The sequence below is a fragment of the Meleagris gallopavo genome, chromosome 4, assembly GCF_000146605.3.
Source record: "Meleagris gallopavo isolate NT-WF06-2002-E0010 breed Aviagen turkey brand Nicholas breeding stock chromosome 4, Turkey_5.1, whole genome shotgun sequence".
NCBI classification, from domain to species: Eukaryota; Metazoa; Chordata; class Aves; order Galliformes; family Phasianidae; genus Meleagris; species Meleagris gallopavo.
Genome location: NC_015014.2, coordinates 70180798 through 70190443, shown reverse-complemented (window position 1 = coordinate 70190443; position 9646 = coordinate 70180798). Strand labels below are relative to the sequence as shown.

The 9646-nt window shown below is 38.3% G+C and overlaps 1 long non-coding RNA gene across 1 annotated transcript; it reads right to left on the bottom strand.

Annotated features, from left to right (window-relative positions):
* LOC116216603 lies at positions 1–9646 on the bottom strand. The gene is made up of 2 exons (XR_004159726.1): positions 9362–9646; positions 1–1176 (listed from the first exon to the last, which is right to left on the bottom strand). It is a non-coding gene; the product is annotated as an uncharacterized LOC116216603 (long non-coding RNA).

Here is a 9646-nt window from a genome sequence, read left to right as displayed (position 1 = left end):
AAATCAACAGATAAAAGTTTTGCAGAGTAGCTTTAAAAATTACAAATCCAAATACTTGTACATGTTCCATGCCCAAACTATGTCATGGATTATCCTGCTTATTTGGATCTTATTTAAAGAACACCCTATTGTCTCAAAATCATTTAACTGTGCAGACAGCTGGCCTATTCAGACAACATGTTTTATTAGAATTCCTCTGTCCTTCCTCCTCCATTCTTTCAAATGGGTACAACCACATACTGTGCTTTGCCTTAAGCACGTAAGCTCTTCAAGGCAGAGACCATCCATAATTCAATGCAAGTAAAATAGCCAGCACAATGGGATCCAGATACTGTTCGAAACTCCTTGCATCTATTGTAGGACAAATTTTCAGCTTCGTCTGGCTTGATTTAAAAAAAAAAAATCCTTAGGAAGCCTACTCCTAGGATGGAAGATGGTTTAAAGTTCACTGTAGGAAAAAAAAAAAAGTCAGAAGTTGCACATGTGCTTTTCACATGCTATCAAAAAATACTGAGATAAAGTATTCTTTCCCTTTGGAACCTCATACAAACCATGCACCATGCTTTAAAGGGAGTCGCACTGAGCAAGAACTGCCCATGCTTTAAAACAACAGAACACACAAATCCATCCCTTAATAAAGCAGCATGACACTTCTGTATCAGTTAGCGTGCTTTTGAGTTTTGGTGATAAAGTTTACTCTTAACAGGATTAAGGGAATATTGATTAGGGAGGGGGAAGCTAATGCACTCAAAGCTCTGGACATGACTTATGGTTTGCATCGCACTGTATATTCTGTGTGGCAAAGCCTGCAAGAAGGTGTGTAAAGAGGTTAGAGATTTCCTGTAGCAGAGGAGATGGGCAGTATGAAAACCAGCATTGCTGAGCTTCTGTACACCGTAGCAGATAACATAAGAAGTGTTACCAGGGCTTTTACTATGCAAAGCAGATCACACGTACAAAACTAACAACCAGCTATTCCCAGTATTGTTCATAGACCAGCTTAAACCAGCAGGCTCTGCAACTGCATGCTCCATCCCCCTCACCTTATTTACAAAAGAAAGGCTGCTTGCTATACCAATTACCTCAGTAAAAAACACAGCTAAGGCTTCTGAAGAACTTACCGTTGATTTCGAAAGAGAACAAGCTGCCACTTTTGTTCAACTTCTCAGATGAGTACTGAAATCAATCAGAAAAACAGTTTTAACTGTGTGAAAGGACCAGCATACACCCCAAGGAAAACACATGCAGTTTTCAGTTTCCCTCTATGCGCCCCTAACAACCTCCTTAAAAGGAATGGGTTTTGCTGGGTATCTTGAAATTCCTGAACAGCAAATCTTTCAGAATGAAAACTCTGAAGTTTAACTATTGGCAATATTTTCTGATACATTGTTAAGAATCAAACTGTTGCAACGTTAGCCCATATGAGTAAACTACAGAATTAAGAACGATCATTCACTGAAAAAGCTTTGGTTCAATTCTCATTTCAGTGGCAACTGATTTACAGTGTGACAACCACATTTCCATGCTCAATCTTAAGGCTAAATAGCAAAATACTTCACCTTAAATGAATGAGGAATAGCTTTAGATAAATTAAGCATACAAATCTTCAAGGTCTCCACTAGAAACTTCATGTCCAAGACAGGTTTTATTATTTCACATGTTCTTAAATACCAGCACAGCAAAATGTTTCCTTATTTCTTAAGGCATAAGAGTCATTAAAAAGTAAATCATGTCCAAAACTCATCTTTTGCATAGTTTTTGAATTCATACAGTTTATTGTCAATAGTTTATTAGTCTGAAACAATGTAAAACTCCTACTTAAAGTTTGTGTGTAAAGGCCTTCAGAATTTAAGATTAAGCTTTATCTGCAGCACCTGCACAGTAATACAGGCATATCTATATGTAAGGCAGTTTCCATTTCTTTAGTGAATTTCACCTGGAAGAAATATCACTACATGGCATTGTTAGAGTACAGGTTTCTCAGGCATACACGATGCTGAACAGCAAGCTGCAAAGAAGGTACTTGCAAATAAAGTGGCTTCAGGCCCAGCAGATCCCAAGGACCATTCTTTATTCCTCTACATCAACATCTCAGCATGGAGAGGAAGCTTACTTTATATAAGAAGTGTTGCTCTTTTAAACTCATTTTAGGGTATAGGCAAAAGACATCTGTACTGTACAGACTTCCTTACCAGACATTTTTTAAACAAACACCATTGGTCTACAAAGCTTTTGTTTCTTGCTTTATAGCAACACAACTGAATATTGCTGATCCACTTCAATCCTTGAATTCCTCAGGTGACATAGATACTAAGCTATGGTAGTATTCCCTTGGTGACTTTGTTTTGGAGGTAGGGAATGGAAGAACTGCTGGAAAGGACAGAGTGCAATCAGATTATTAAACTTATTTCATATCAAAGTCAGCATATGAGAGAAGCTATTTGCATCACCTTTTTCCTTGCATCTATAGATGCATTTATAGCTTCCTATTTAAAGGAAAATACTTTAAGCAGCAGAAGTTCAAAGCTCCATCCATTTTGCAACTGATGAGTCCTTCTCAGAAATTTAAGCCAAACTTAAGAGCAAGAGCTACCACTCTCACTAGCTTGCCTTTTATAATTGCAGTTGTCAGTTATGTCCAACACACTAATAAAGCTAGTATCAGTAATTTACTAAATAATACTAAGATAACATACAGAACACAAGAGTACACAGATGACAGCAATGGCTGTGTTTTATCCATCTCTGAAGGACAAAAAATCTTAAACATAAGGTTACCCAAACTTCTTCCTCTCTAGTTTTCCCCAAATCGATAACAGCATCAATCTATTAACTATCAATTTATAACTAAGGAAAATATATATTTGGAGTCAAGTGCCACACTGAAGTCTTAAAGCTAATTCATCTCAAGCCACATGCAAAAGGATAATTATTATTACAGTTGTTTAAGAGATTATACACACAGGTTAAGATCTTGGATATGTAAAAGGATCAGAACCTCAAGGACAATCTCATGGGAGCATCACTAGGTTGCTATTTAGTTTTTGCAAACATTTGGCCAAATGCATCTTTCACAGGGTGCTCTGCACACGTCTGTTTCATTTGTTACAGTCTAACCACCTTAGGAAGCCTTGTCCATAAAATAGAAACCATTCTACTGCATCTTTAACAGTTGAAAAAAAAAAAGCATTTTTGAAAGGGACTTGAAAAAATTGGACTACACATACATAGATCATCTGCACTACAGGGAATGGCTGCAGTGTTCTTAACAGCCAACAGTTCCATCCTTAGAGCTGTTTCTGAGCAGCTTCTAGGGAAGTCAGTGCTCAGTTCTGTGAGATAAGCACATTACAGCTACAATTCGTTCTCTGAAGTGATCATTTATACAGAATCCTGTAAAATCACAAAAAAGCGTCAATTCTTTGGAGATTGAAGCCAAAGAGTCCCATTAAGTGTGACATCTGATACTGAATGCAAGAGAAAGGAAAAAGTGCATCATTATCAGTAAAAGTTTGATGTAGTGAAATAAGGGAGTGAAGAACCTCTCTTATATGTAATTGGGATTTCTGTAATTGAAACTAAAAGTATGTGGAAGATTTACCCGTTAGTGTATTATAATGATGTCTGTAAGTCCAAACTTGAGTAGAACCTGTAAAGCTGTAAATTGTTTACTGCCGTTAGGATCCTTTTTATCTATAGAGAACATGGCAGATGTCCCACTAGGTTTACTGTAGAAAAGCCCTGAACCAGTTTATCAGCTCACCTGTACTGCCTACATACACTGCTTTCCTCCAGTCAGCCCTTTCATAGGAAGAACTACCTGAAGCTTTCTGAACAAAGAGTCTTTTTATTATTTTTTATGATTTTACTGGAAAAAGATAAGCAGAGTTTACAAAGCAATGGGGAAGTCTGCTAAGTTCTGTGTGAAGGACACTTTCTTTAAACAAGGCCAAGTTATTCAATCAGGTCTTTTTCCTGATAGACTCCGGATCTCAAGCATGTCCAACTATTGCTTTTTGAACAAATGCTTAAAGAAAAACAACAAGAAAACATGTATTTTACCCTAAAAAGCATATTTCTCAATTCTCACAATCTTAAAATTAACTTGTCAATGCATTTTCTCCAGTTCCCAAGTACATTTGGAACTCCTCCAATTAGTTGGCTCTTTTCCCAAACCACAGGAAAGCCAGAGTTTACTATTCAAGTCCTAATTTAACTACCACCATGTAAGTGTGACGCCCATAGTTTGAATAAGTCCCCAAATCAGACTTTCATTTCTACCAAACACCTTCTAATTATGACTAGCTAGAAAACAGCATGGAAAAGCGTTTCATCTGTTATCAGCACATGAAGTGATCAAGTCACATTTTAGATTTGGCCCTCAAGTCTTTCTACCAGTGGCTTTTCATCCAATGCCAAGACATTCTCAATGATATTTGAAAAGTCATGGGAGAAAGCTCAAGTCCCTGGTGACTGAAAAAAGGCAATATAGTACACATTTTTAAGAAGGGTAGAAAAGGTAACCCAAGGAACTACTGACCAAGCTAGCCTCACCACAGTGCCAGGGAAGAACATGAAGCGGATCCTCCTGGCAGATATGCTAAGGCATATGGAAGAAAGGGGTATGTTACAGGATAACTAGCACAGCTTCACCAAGGGCAAATCCTGCATGACCAACCTTGTAGTTTTATGCTGGTGTAACTACATCAGTGAACAAGAAAAGAGCTGCTGATATCATCTACTTGGACTTCAGTACAGCCTTCAACACAGTTCCCTGTAACATCCCTCACTCCAAAGTGTACAAATATGGATTTGAAGGGTGGATTGTTTGATGGACAAAGAGCTGGTTATGAGACCATACTTAGTGAGGGGTGGTCAATGGCTGAATATCAGGATGAAGACCAGTGATAAGTGGTGTCCATCAGGAGTCAGTACTGACTCTGGTGCTCTTTAACATCCTCATCAGTGACATCAACAGCAGAATCAAGCACACCCTTGGCAAGTTTGCAGATGACACCAACTGACATGCCCAAGGAATGAGATGATATTCAGAGACACTTAAACAGGCTCAAGCAGCAGGCCCAGTTGTCTCGCACCTGGATCACCACAACCCCCACTAAGCTGGAAGAATGTAAGACTCGACCACAGCTCTGCCAAAAAGGGCATGGGGGGTACTAGTGGATGGGAAGCTGGACATGAGACTGCAATGTGCCCACGAAGCTCAGAAAGCCAACTCCATCTTGGGTTGCATCAAAAGAATAGTGGTCAACAGGTCCAGGGAGGAGATTCAGCCTCTCTACTCTGATCTGGGGAGACCTCAGAACACTGCTTGCAGAACATCTCACTGCTGAGACAGCCAAAAAACTATTCTATTTTGAGCTTGTATTCTACTTGGAGCTACAACGATCACCTGAGATAAAAGTTTGGGATAACCTAACACCCTAATCAAGAATCCCTTCCTGCTTCTACAGAAGGAAAAACAATCATTTTTCTTTCAACTCCCATAAAGGCAAGTGCAGCACAAGACTGTGAGACATAATTGAGCACAGACTGATCAAATGTGTTACAGTAGCTTGGAAAATTACTATGTTGGTTAACAGAGCAGCAAGAGAAGCTGCAGATGATATACTACAACATACTTAGACAAAAGCAAAGAAATATAATTTGTCATTGTACAGGTTACACAAATGAAGAAGTGTGTTATATCCTACATATGTTATCTTCATACAGAATGGTAGCCATAAGGTAAATGTTAAGTTCTTTACTATGAGAGTGGTGAGGTGCTGGAACAGGCTGCCCAGAGAGGCTGTGGATATCCTGTCTCTGGAGGTGTTCAAGACCAGTTTGGATGGGGCCCTGGGCAGCCTGGTCTAATATTAAATGTGGAGGTTGATGGCCCTGCCTGCAGCAGGAGAGTTGGAGATTCATGATCCTTGAGGTCCCTTCCAACCCTGGCCATTCTGTGACTCTGTAAATGGCTTTCAAAGAGCAATTCCTTTTTCTTTTATAGCCCTATGTATGGCTTTTCTTTTTTCCCTGCTGGCTGGATACATGTGGTTTTGTATTTCAAATAGGTAGATACTTGGGAAAGGCAAGTTCTTATTCTCTGTATGAGCTAGTAAAATATCTTATACAACTAGAAGAGAATTCTTCTCTCATTAAGTCTTAACTCATAATGAAAATTCACCTGTAACAGTACCTTTTTCTTCCAACAAAAATATACAGGAACAGAGCCATGCCAGAGCCTGAGAAGTCACTCGGATGAGGGAGAATAAGAACATGTTCAAATGAAACAACCCCCTTCCTCCAAAACACACTCCCACTTCCACCCATGTCAAAGTAGTCTTAATGGCTCTTTCTTGATATTAGCTCTCTACAGAATCATTTTCATGTTCTTCATATTGCGGAGAAAAAAAATACAATAAATACACTGAGTTCTAACTGCTCAAACTGTAACAACTTCTGATCAGCTACCCACAAAATCTAGAAACTGCTCAAAAAAAATACCCACGAATGAAGTAATTCCTCCAGAAACAACAAAGAAAAAGCAAAACTCTAAGAAAATGACTCTTAAGAGAATATCCATAGGAAAAAAAAAGTAATTGAAAAGCTTGAATAAAGGAAATTAAGAGAGCTTTTTAAAAAGCATATTCCACACTGCTACATGGGTTCCACAATTAAGCAGGTATTTTATAAAATATGTTTTCCTGTTGACTACACTGACCAACTCAAACTTGTACTTTTATGGAATTGTAATCCAACTCACAGGCCAGCAAACATGGCTTTGCTTAGGAGAACTTAAACAGGACAAGCTTCCAGAACAGCTTCTCCACTCCTGTGTTCATGATTGAAAAAGCCTGAAGTCTTCTGGGGGTATTTAAAGGTCTCTGAAACCACTAGAAGCTAAGTGCTTGAAGAAATCCTAGCAGGCTCCCAAAGCTCAAGTCTAGACTTAGCTTCAGGGTCAGCATAAAACAGCCAGGGAAAAGAGGAAATGTTGGTTTATCTACTTGTGCCAAGACATGAAGTTATGCAGATGCACTGTGAGCAGGATCATGAAACCGATAAGACAACATTAATCCGGGCAAGAGAGGTTAATTGTGGTCCTCTCAGCTCATGAGATGATTCACTGCATGGTCCCACAGACTTGTGCCAGCACATGTGAAGGAAAGTGCAGGCAAGACTATTTAAGAACTTTTTCTACTATTAACAACAGCAATTTGAAAACAGAACGTTAAGATGAACTTCTTACCAAAAAGTCTACAAAATATGCTACAGTTGAGTTACGGTGGGGGGAGCTGAATCAGTCTTCTCCCTTACTAAAATTTTATAACCCTTGAAAGTGAAAGTGTACTCTGATCATTATTAGATTCAAATTTTATTCAGGAAGCCATTACTGATTCTCTGAATCCTTTTAAGGTAGGGAGCAAGCTAGTTGTATACCTTTCTTCCCATTTGCTCATTCTTCATTTCTACACATCACCCCATCATTTCCACACTTCAAGCTGTCACTGTCCATAGACAGAACCTATCCCTGACCTCAGAACCATCTTCCTTCAAGGACTAGAGCATTTACGTAACCAATTACTTGATGGCTCAAAAGGGGAGGAAAAAAGGAGATCTATGCACTGACAGGACATCATTTGTCATTTTTATTTTCACACCAGTAATTCTTCTCCTTGTTTTACTTTAAAGACAAATAAGTAAAAGAATAAGAAAACAACAGGAGAGTGGTGGAATCACATTGTGAAAGTATTCTTGCATAAAGTCCACACAGTGTAAAAAATAGCAGTACACCCTCCTCTGCTCTAATAAGTCCCTGGTTCAAAAACTACAGTGACCACCAGTAAAAGGAGGTCTCAATTCCTAAAGTTCTGCACATTTAAGTGGCTCAAACTATGAATTACAAGCTGCCCACTACATTTTAGCAGCACTACTAACTACAGATCATCATTTACCCATATCTAAGCCTACAGTTTAACTAGAAGTGACACAAGACTGCCACTTCATGATGAAAGCAAATTCCCCTATGAAATGCCTATCCCAAGTGCTTCAACACGTAAGCTGAAATAAATGCAAGCTAAGGATTTCTATTTTAAGATATCAAGTTTCCCACATTTTACATACGCCTTTCAAGAATTGCACATATTTTAGGTGGGGATTCAAAACCATGCAAATTATTAGAAGAACTCTGAAGGGAGCTGTTCAAGTTTTAAAAATATTAAGAATAGTGCATACTACTAGATATCTTTTTTATCTGGTTGCATGCGTGTATAAAACACCTGAGATTTCTTTGCAATGTGGAAGAGTAAAGCACTTCATATATAAGAATTAGAGGTATTTATGCACAAGCTCCACTGTCTGTGACTGACCAGGTTTGTACTTGTGAAATATATAAGGAAGCTGTTCAGTTCCTGAAGTACAGGTTACAACACAGGAAGAAGTGCTTACTGCTAAAAGTAACTGAACATGTCTCAGGTTCAATGCTTGCATTACTTAATAATTAAATAACAGAAGCAGAGTTTAACAGTACTTTGACATTTAGTCATTGATTTCCCCTCCCACCCCGTTCCATTAGTACCCTTCAGTTTCATCTGTAGAATTGCAATTAAAGTCAATGAAACAAAACTGCTGCAGTGCTATATTGCATTGCATTATAAGCACAGTATGGTATCAGGTGGGCATCCAAGATCAACAGGAGACTAACATGAGACACCTTTTCTTAAACTCTCTCTGGAGTAAAGTGAATCTAATCTCACAAATCAGATGTGAAGTTACAGAGTCCTTAGTCTGAATATCACATCCGAATTGCCCACAGGCAATAAACAGAAATAAACACTAAATATTACAGAGCTTTTCCAAGCTCACCAGACACCTGACACATTGATAAAGCAAGGACCTACTGACATAGATCAATAAGCCAATGGTCAGGTATCTTACTTTCAGTTCACCTGTGTTCAGTAAATGGTTATCTTCTTTTCCTCATGCTGACAGCTACCAACAAGTGGTTACTGATATTTATAACTAAATAGCATTGTCAGATATTTAGCACATACAAAGCAAAGAAAGTTGCAGGTTTGAGGTTTTGTTGGAGAAAAAAGAATATTAGGAAGCCTTGATAGTTCTTTTTCTGTTTAGTATATAGGCTTTCAACTATTTAAGTGAAAACAGAAGGTTAAAAGATAATTGCAGTAAGAAATTATCTCCTTAAATCAACCACACAAAATTCGCATTGCTTTCCCCCTTAGAACCTCAATCCACATGACAGGGCAGTCCAGCTGATCTGTACTCTTGAATGTAGTTTTGAGTTGCCTTTGATTAGAAGGTATTTCATATTTGCACAATTTTGATATATCCTTACCAGATTAATATTGTACGTTTTACACGTCAGATCATCCAAGCTCTGGTTCTGCAGCTTTTCTGTTATTAGTGTTACCATTGTAGTTGTTCCTTTTCTACTGCTCACACAGAAGTGTTGGAGGCTCTTAGGTGTCTTGTTTCAACAATCACAAGCCATTTCTGTTTTGGTTTAAAGTCTTGAGATTTATGCTTCCATCTTACTGCCAAAGTTTATTTCCAAATGCTGTCAGTGTTTCATGTCTGCTTTTCTGTAAAACTGAGACAGAAAAAGGAAGAAGTCAGAAAC